We start from the raw sequence: 9,586 nt of genomic DNA on the forward strand, positions 1-9,586 counted from the left end.
AGAATTGGCAGATTTTTTGGGAGGATGAAGATGGAGTGGAGATCTACATGTCTATCGAAAAATATTTTAATGTCGACGTCGGAAAAGTCGCCGAAAGGCCGACGAAAAATTTGTCCGAAGATGAAAAGGCAAAATTCATCTCTCCACCCATCTCTACCGTTCCTAATTAATAAAAATAATTAAATATAATATTAATAATATATTTATCTATTTAATAAGGTTTTTAAATTTATGTATATATAATAATATGAATATTAAATATATTATATACCAGCATAATTTTATCATAATTATTAATTGTTTATTTTTCAATTTTAAATATATAGTATAAAATGTAAATTTAATGTAATGAATAATATGTCACCTGTGATTTAAGTGAGAAATTCAATTTTTCAAGTTTAATCACTTAATGTTACTCTATCCTCTTTTGCAACAAATTTTATATCTCTATTGATTATAACCTATTTATTAAAAAAAAAAATATTGGTAGATAAAATGATTCTTAAAAGAGTTCAGTCCCAAATGTTCTTAATTCCCTCATTTTTGCAGTAAACCTTATATGCGCTTTATCCTTGCACATCCCTCTTTGGCCGCCGTATGCACCGGCGACCACCACCAGGAAGTAAGATCATTGCTCTCAACATCAAACGAAATCCAGTACTAGCCAGCCCCGTCTGTCTTACCATCGTCTCACTGCCGAAATTTTGCCTTCTTCACCAGACCTACCACCAGATTCTTCCTAACAAGCGCCTAACAGGTATAGCTAGCTTATCTTCTTGCTTCTGTTATGTATAAAATTAACGAAAAGATAACTATTACATGTTTTCTGCAGTATTTTGGTAGCATATGATTCCTTATTTACATTTCGTGCCTTTAACTGTTTCAATTTTGTACATGCCTTATGCTTCCTTTTGATTTGTAAAACTAGTTTGAGATTGTACTTTACTGATCTTGTAGTTTACAATCAGGAGCTGACAAATGAAAAACCTCAAAATTACAGGACATTCTTTGATTTGAACATTTCTTTCTTGAGAAATTTGTTGGTGCTGCTGCAATAAACCTTGGATTATTAGTATTAGAAAAGAAAAGATGTTTCTTTCTACAGTCAATCCTAACCCAGATTTAGTCCTTCTCTCGCAATCTTCTCTTTGCAACTCAATTGCCACTACTTCCACCCATGTCTCTCTTCCTTGTATGCGATTTCCGTTGTCACTATTGGGATACCATTTTTCTGCAAAGAAATTGTCTTGCTTTGCTGTTTCAAAAAAATCCAATTTTCAATCTGACCCAGTCTCTGGTTCCAATATCAATTCTGAGCCTAAAAGAGAAAAAACCAAATCCCAAAACGACGTAATACTTCAACCAGAAGATGAAGATTCCTACTGAAAGATACAACAGGTAATGTTGCCTGCTTATGTCTCGTGTTTGAAAGATACAACAGGTAATGTTGCCTGCTTATTCCTACTGTAATTTTTACCTGTTAAAATTAAATTACCTTTCTTGACTTCTATACCAGAGCAAGCGATAACTGGAAGGCTTTAAAAGAACTAGAGAAGGCAGCAAAAGTCTTTAGGAGTGCCAAAGACCATTTACCTCCTCGGGTAACTTTTTAACATCTTTTTTAGTATTTTTTAGGAGGCTGCTAATAATTGTCAGCTTAATAAATTTTATTTGCTCCTCATCATGCCAGACAGTTAAGATAGATATGAACATCGAGAAGGATTTAGCTTACGCGTTGCAAGTCAGGGAGTCCCCGCAGATTTTGTTTTTGCGAGGAAATAGAATCTTATATAGGGAAAAGGGTAAATACTCCAACTATCAAGCATTGAGTCAACCTTGTTTCTCTTTTATTAGGTAATCTAATCTTTTGGTTTTGTGCACAGAGATTCGATCTGGAGATGAGTTGGTCCAAATGATAGCACACTTTTACTACAAAGCCAAAAAACCTTCATGTATGAAAGAAAGGTGAAGCTTTTTACCTTGAACTTAATTGTTCATGACTTTAAGCAAACTATTTGAAATGACAAATCTATCTTTTGTTTTTATATGAATCAATATACTATCTTTATAAGAATTAAATTGTCTCATGTTTCATGTTGAAAAGATAGTTACTCAAATTATAACAAACATATTTTGAATAGTTATCTCTTTTGCAAACATATTTTGATTGGATTAAATATGTGACATGGTTACCCAATATTGGTTTTAAAATTCTGTGAATTTATCTACAGTAGCATGATGGGTTTTAGTGTTTTAAAGATAGTTTTTTTTTTTAATTAATTATGCCTTTGAAAATGTATATGAGAGGTAAATTAATATGTTAAATTTATGTCTCATATCATTTTTTTTATAAGGAATTTGTTCTCTTTAATTCAAATAACATCTTGATATGAAAAATTCATTTACAAATAATACGATATTTGTAAACAAAAATCTAAATGTTAAAAAGTAGGATAAATTTAAAAAAATTAAAATTAAAAAAATAAATAGATTCTAACCCTCTTGAAAGAATTAGTAATTAATGAGAAAGTAAAATAATTATTCTTGTCACTAATATCTTTATAAAATATAAAAGTGCCTTCAAATTAAAAATCATTTTAATAATTCTTTAAACAAAATATGAATATAAATTTGAAAAAAGATAAACGATTTTAAATCTAATAACTTTATTTCCTTTTGTGCTAAGAAACATAACCAAAATAATTGATATAAGCACAAATTAATCCGACTTAACCTTAACTCAAACCAAATAAAATATAATATGAAATAAAATTTGAAATAAAATTTGAGTTATGATAAAAGAAACCAGACATAATTGTATATTAAAAAATATGTGATATTGTCACATCATTATAATTTATCTGTAAAAATTAATACAGTAGTGATTTGATATTTTTACATTAAAATGGTTGGGTACAATTTTCAGATTCAATATAAAATAAAACTTAATTTATGGTTTAAAGTGAATACTTTGTTCATCTACAAGGACTATATTAGATTTTAGACGACTTATCCAACCTACAAAAGTAATAACTCTTATACTTTTTACCTGTTTTTTTTTTAATATTTTATTATAAAACGTATCATTTTATTGAAATATTGGATTATATATAAATCCATAAATTTTGAGAACTTTTTTACCAAGAAATCTTTTTCTAAATTATATTTGGGATGACAAGTGATATGGGTGTTAAAACTGAAATTCTTATTAAGAATTTTGGTGTCAAATATGAGATTGAATGTACTCTCCTATGCATCAATCTCATACAACAACTCGAAGTTCCTCTGCCACCTTCTATTCTAGAGTTCTTGATATTTGACCCTCTCGAACTTAGACTAACTCCGACCTATTTGTTAACTCCTCCGTCTTTGGAGTTACTCTAAGTAGCCCTTGGATAATTTATCTATAATTGAATTTCTCAATTCTCGAAGAATAAACTTTGAGATCGGTGGCACAAAAGGAGAGTCAAATGGACATAGATCTTTAGCTATAATTTATATTTTTATAGTTTGAAGTTGTATTTCAAATATCAATATATAAGTCTTTTTATTTTAAGAAATAAAAGTATTATTATTCTTATTTAAATTTTTCTATTGTCTTTCTCTATTTTATAATTATGATTTTAGTTGTTGTATGTGGATTTAATTTCTTCGATTCTCAATTAAAAAATAAGAAATAGATTAAATGAAACTTATTTTGGTTAATTCTAATAATTTTACTCAAAAAAATATGAACTAGATACACATTTTTGTATGACACTAAAATTATTAAAACATTTCTTTCTAAGAAATTAATAAATAAATTTGTTATTAATTAAGTCTTCATTGCTCTTTCTGATTATATCTCTCATAAAAATAATTACATAGTTACTATTGTATTAAATTTTATTAAATTTATTTATTTAAGAATTATTAGAGATAATAATTATGTCATTTATAATTTATAGAATTAACCATTTAAATATGAACTCTTATATTATTTATATCTTATACTAAATGATTACATAGTTCACTTCTTACTTAAATCTGAAAAGACTAATTCTTATATTTGAATTTTATTATAATTGTAGATTTTTAGATAAATAACACCTTAAATATTTGTTATACATTAAACAAATACTATCTTAAAAGTTTTGGAATCAATTTAATAAAATGTTTTTGTTAATCAAATAATTTTATTTAACTAGTCACAACTGACATTTAATATAATTATTTACTCCTTTACATTTATGAATTATATAAGTATTGCTCATTTATTTTTAAGAAAAAAAGGATGAATTTTTTATTAATAGATATTCACTCGGTTATATAAAATTTCAGAATTTTATAAATATCTCCTCATTTACTTTTTTTTTTTTTTTTTTTTTAAATGATGAATCTTTTATTAATAGATATCCACTCATTAATATAGTAATAAATATAATGAATCAGAGATTCACACAATTACATACAACTTAATTGAATTAATTTTTTTAAATTAAAAATTACTAGCCAATTATAATTATATATTATTTTTATAAAAGGACTAAAAAATTTATATACAAATAATGTATATTTAACATATCAAAAAAAAATATAAATTATTTTTTTTCTGATATTTTTTTAATATTCAATTAAATAGATTGAAAAAAACAATAATAAAATACATGAAAGACTTAATGAACAATAATAAAATTAGTTTAAAAGTAATATACACACAATTAACGATTAAAAATTATTTGATTAAATAATATATTTTATTAAAATTTTAATCATTTAAAAAAAAATATATATATATATATGGTTTTACAAAATCACTTAAGAATTAAAAATTAATTAAAAAATAAAAATATCGATCCAATGAAGTTAAAAATCATTATTAAGAATAATATGGTGTCTTTCAGAGTCCTATTTATAATTATTTAACTGTGTTTTTTATTTGAATTTTTGCACTCTCTAAATCCTAAATCCTAGATGGAATTAAACTAGTTTATAGAAACACATACTTAACATCAAATTCAAAATACGAAAGAGAAAATTATTTATACCTATTTTTTTTAAAATAAAATTTTCACAACAATTAAATAATATATTAAGAGACAATTAATCCATAAACTTACATTTTAGATCGAGATGAGGGGCGCTCTTCCCAACTAAGAACAAAGAGTCAATCGAAAGAATAAGAATTGGTTCAGAAAGAAAACAAATCAAATTACAAACGATGAGATAAGGGAAAAACACATTTTTAATGTATTTACAAAATAAATAAACTTGCTAAACTCACATTGTAGATCTATAACAAAAACGATATGAGATAATTAATCATTAAAATCACATGGTCTATATATGTCAAAAATTGATAACCACAATGTTATCTAAGGGTGTATTTGATAACCTTGAAATTGGCATTGGAATTGGAATTGGAATTGAAATTGGAGAGTCAAATTCTAATTCTTATGTTTGTTAGACACTTTAATATTAAGAATTGAAATTTGAATTAGAATTCCAATGGAATTCAATATAGTGTAATTTGATAGTTCTCAATTCCAATCTTTTTATGTCGGAATTGTAATTCTAAATTAACACGTTTTTCATGTTTTTGACATGTTTGATACGTTTTTCACACATTAAACACGTTTTTCACACGTTTAACATATTTTCATATTTTGGCACGTTTAACAAGTTTTTGACACATTTAACACGTTTTGACGTCATTGACACGTTTAACACGTTTTTGACACGTTTAACACGTTTTTGACACGTTTAACATGATTTTCACGTTTTTAACACGTTTAACACGTTTTTGGCACGTTTAACACGTTTTTGACACGTTTAACACGTTTGGACACTTTTAACACGTTTTTGACACATTTAACATATTTTTTACGTCCTTGACACGTTAAACACGTTTTTGACACATTTAACACGTTTTTCACGTTCTTGACACGTTTAACACGTCCTTGACACGTTTAACACGTTTAACATGATTTTCACGTTTTTGGCACGTTTAACACGTTTTGACACGTTTAACACGTTTTTGTCACGTTTAACACATTTTTCACATCCTTGACACGTTTAACACGTTTTTGACACATTTAACACGTTTTTCACGTCCTTGACACGTTTAACACGTCCTTGACACGTTTAACACATTTTTGACACGTTTAACATGATTTTCACGTTTTTAATATGTTTAACACGTTTTGACACATTTAACACGTTTTTGGCACATTTAACACGTTTTGGACACGTTTAACACGTTTTGACACATTTAACACGTTTTTCACGTCCTTGACACGTTTAACACGTTTTTGACACATTTAACAAGTTTTTCACGTCTTTGACACGTTTAACACGTCTTTGACACGTTTAACATGTCCTTGACACGTTTAACACGTTTTTGACAAGTTTAATAAGAGATTCACATTTTAAACACGTTTAACACATTTTTGACACGTTTAACACGTTTTTGACATGTTTAACACATTTAACACGTTTTTGACACATTTAACACGTTTTTGACACGTTTAACATGATTTTCACATTTTTAACACGTTTTTGACACAATTAACACACTTTTTACATTCCGGCACATTTTTGCATGTTTTGGCATGTTTAACAAGTTTTTCACATATTTAACACCTTTTCACGTTTTTGACACATATAACACGTTTTTTTTACGTTTTTGACACGTTTAACACATTTTCACGTATTCTACACATTTAACACATTTGTTTACGTTTTTGACACGTTTACCACATTTTTGACATGTTTAACACGTTTTTCACGTTTTGGCACGTTTAACAAGTTTTTCACATGTTTGGAACGTTTAACACGTTTTTGACACATTTCATATTTTTAACACGTTTAAAACGTTTTTACACATTAAACACGTTTAACACATTGTTAACACGTTTAACATATTTTTTTACGTTTTTGAAACATTTGACACATTTAACATGTTTTAAACACGTTTATCACATTTTTCATATTTTGACACGTTTTTACATTATTGACATGTTTAACACGTTTTAAACCTATCAAAATGTGTGAAAAACATGTTAAACGTATAACAAATGTCAAAAACGTGTTGAATGTGCTAAAAACATGAAAAACGTGAAAAATGTGTGAGTAATGTGAAAAACGTGTGAAAATCGTGAAAAACGTGTTACAATGTGTGAAAACGTGTGAAAAACTTGTGAAAACGTGTTAAACTTGTCAAGACGTGAAAAACATGTTAAACTTGTCAAAAATGTGTAAAACTTGTAAAAAACGTGTTAGACATGCCAAAAATATGTTTAACGTGCAAAAAATGTGAAAACATGTTAAACGTGTGAAAAACGTGTTAAACGTGTGAAAAACGTGTTAAATGTGCCAAAACGTGAACAAATGTATCAAAAATATGTAAAACGTGTGAAAAACGCATTAAACATGTTAAAAATGTGCAAAAAACGTGAAAAACGTGTTAAACTTATTAAAATGTGTGAAAAACGTGTGAAAAACGTGAAAAATGTATGAATAACGTGAAAAACATGTTAAACCTATTAAAGTGTGTGAAAAACGTGTTAAACTTATTAAAACGTGAAAAACGTGAAAAACGTGTGAAAAATGTGAAAAATATGTTTATTGTGTGAAAACGTGTGTAAATGTGTGAAAAACGTGTTAAATGTGCCAAAGTGTGAAAAATGTGTTAAACGTGTCAAAAATGTGTAAAACGTGTTAGACATGCCAAAAACGTGTTAAACGTATGAAAACGTGAAAAATATGTTAAACGTGTGAAAAACGTTTAAACATGTTAAAAACGTGCCAAAAACGTGAAAAACGTGTGAAAAACATGTTAAACGTATTAAAAACGTGCCAAAAACGTCAAAAACGTGTTAAGCATACCAAAAACGTGAAAAACATGTTAAACATGTGAAAATGTGTTTTAAATGTGAAAATGTGTTAAACATGTCAAAAACGTGTTTGAACGTGCCAAAAACGTGTAAAAATGTGTTAAACATGTCAAAAACGTGTTAAACATGTCAAAAACCTATTAAACGTGCAAAAAACGTGAAAACATATTTAAAAAGTTAATATTTTGAACCGATATTTTATTTTACAAACATAGGAATTAGAATTGAATTACAATTTTATCATTTTCCCAAACATAGGAATTGGAATTGAAATTACAATTCTATAATTTTTCCAAACATTGGAATTGAATTGTAATTCAATGCCAATTCTCATGGAAATTAGAATTTCAATGCCAATGCCAATTCCAATTCCAATTCCCCCTCATCAAACACACCCTAATAGAAATACCTTAAAATCTATGATTTGAGCGTTTTTCAAATAAACCCCACGCTTGGCGTCTACATGTCTTCAGCACTCACGTTTTTAATCCTTTTGGGCACACAGTCTGGCACCTTGACCATCGTTGACCCTCTCCCGACTCGACCGATTCAACTCGGTTTTACAGATTTTGCCATTTTTAAAGGCCTTCTGCATAAAATTGCTAACATTAACATAATACTAAAAATTCAAGATTTTCTACATCGGTCAATCTGAATGTTTTATGATTCCTGAAATTTTGACTCTTTTTGAAAAATGTTGTTTGGACACACAAATTAGCCATGAACTAGTTCGCACATTTTGTCCAACAACAATATTATATTAAAATTAATGATTTTTCAAGACGGTCTTTCTAAACATATGAAAACATTTAAATTCAGGTATTTTTTAAAATCGATGTTTGGATGGCTACTTGAGAGTGCCTCCTAAACAATTTCAAAAAGTGATTTTTTTATTTTGCTCTCCCGGTCCAATAATTAAGTAGGAACAACATACTGAACCTAGTAAACATGGAACATCTCAATGTTAATTTTTCCATTGTTTATAGGACAAGCACGATCTTGGTAGATTTAGACCATCGTCTAAATTGATTTGGCAGCGACGTGGTGCTTTAAGAAGTTATTTCTTCAAGGACGGAGAGAATAACGTAAGGTCGATATATCATGACAGAAACAAAAGACATAATGTGATACCTAAAAATTAAATATCATGATCATCTGCATGAGGGTAAGTGCCATATGATACCTAAAACATCATTTTTAACCTTTCAACATGATCATAATAGAGAATATCCGGGATAGGAGGAAGGAATTTCAATTGCTCCATCATCTAGATGTAGAGAACCAAAGGAAAGCCCCTTCTGAATATATATGGCTGGTCTCGAAAAATTTGTCGTATCCTATGGATGGTCTCGACTTGAATGAGTCTATATAAGACATTTTCTATGTCTTCCAAGACTACCACAACCTTTAAAATTCAAGATGATGGCCGATGTCCTTCATCTGGGAACAATAAGTAATGCACAATTATAATGACTAAAATATTGCGATAAATGTGAGTATAATCCTCCTTATCGACATAAATCTTCATGAGAGAATACCACAATCGTATATTGATGTGTCTGTTGTTGATTGAGAATCGTGAATAATGATTATCTGTACCAAAATAAATTTTTAGTATGTCATTATAAGGTCAAACATATTCAACAGGAGGAAGATAAAGGAGATTCTACAGAGGAGCACGTATGATAGCATGAAATTCCTCAAAAGTAGGC

General features: G+C 28.1%; 2 long non-coding RNA genes across 3 annotated transcripts; both read left to right on the top strand.

Moving 5' to 3' along the window:
- Nucleotides 1-554: 554 nt before the first annotated feature.
- LOC124940040 lies at nt 555-1,075 on the top strand. The gene is made up of 2 exons (XR_007099429.1): nt 555-757; nt 1,001-1,075. It is a non-coding gene; the product is annotated as an uncharacterized LOC124940040 (long non-coding RNA).
- Nucleotides 1,076-1,382: 307 nt separating this feature from the next.
- Nucleotides 1,383-2,047, top strand: LOC124940041. Of its 2 annotated transcripts, none has more exons than XR_007099431.1 (4): nt 1,383-1,398; nt 1,517-1,601; nt 1,691-1,802; nt 1,884-2,047. It is a non-coding gene; the product is annotated as an uncharacterized LOC124940041 (long non-coding RNA). The 2 variants fall into 2 exon arrangements; XR_007099430.1 differs by lacking the exon at nt 1,383-1,398 and adding an exon at nt 1,404-1,441.
- Nucleotides 2,048-9,586: the final 7,539 nt, after the last annotated feature.

The sequence above is a fragment of the Impatiens glandulifera genome, chromosome 5 (genome assembly GCF_907164915.1).
Source record: "Impatiens glandulifera chromosome 5, dImpGla2.1, whole genome shotgun sequence".
NCBI lineage: Eukaryota > Viridiplantae > Streptophyta > Magnoliopsida > Ericales > Balsaminaceae > Impatiens > Impatiens glandulifera.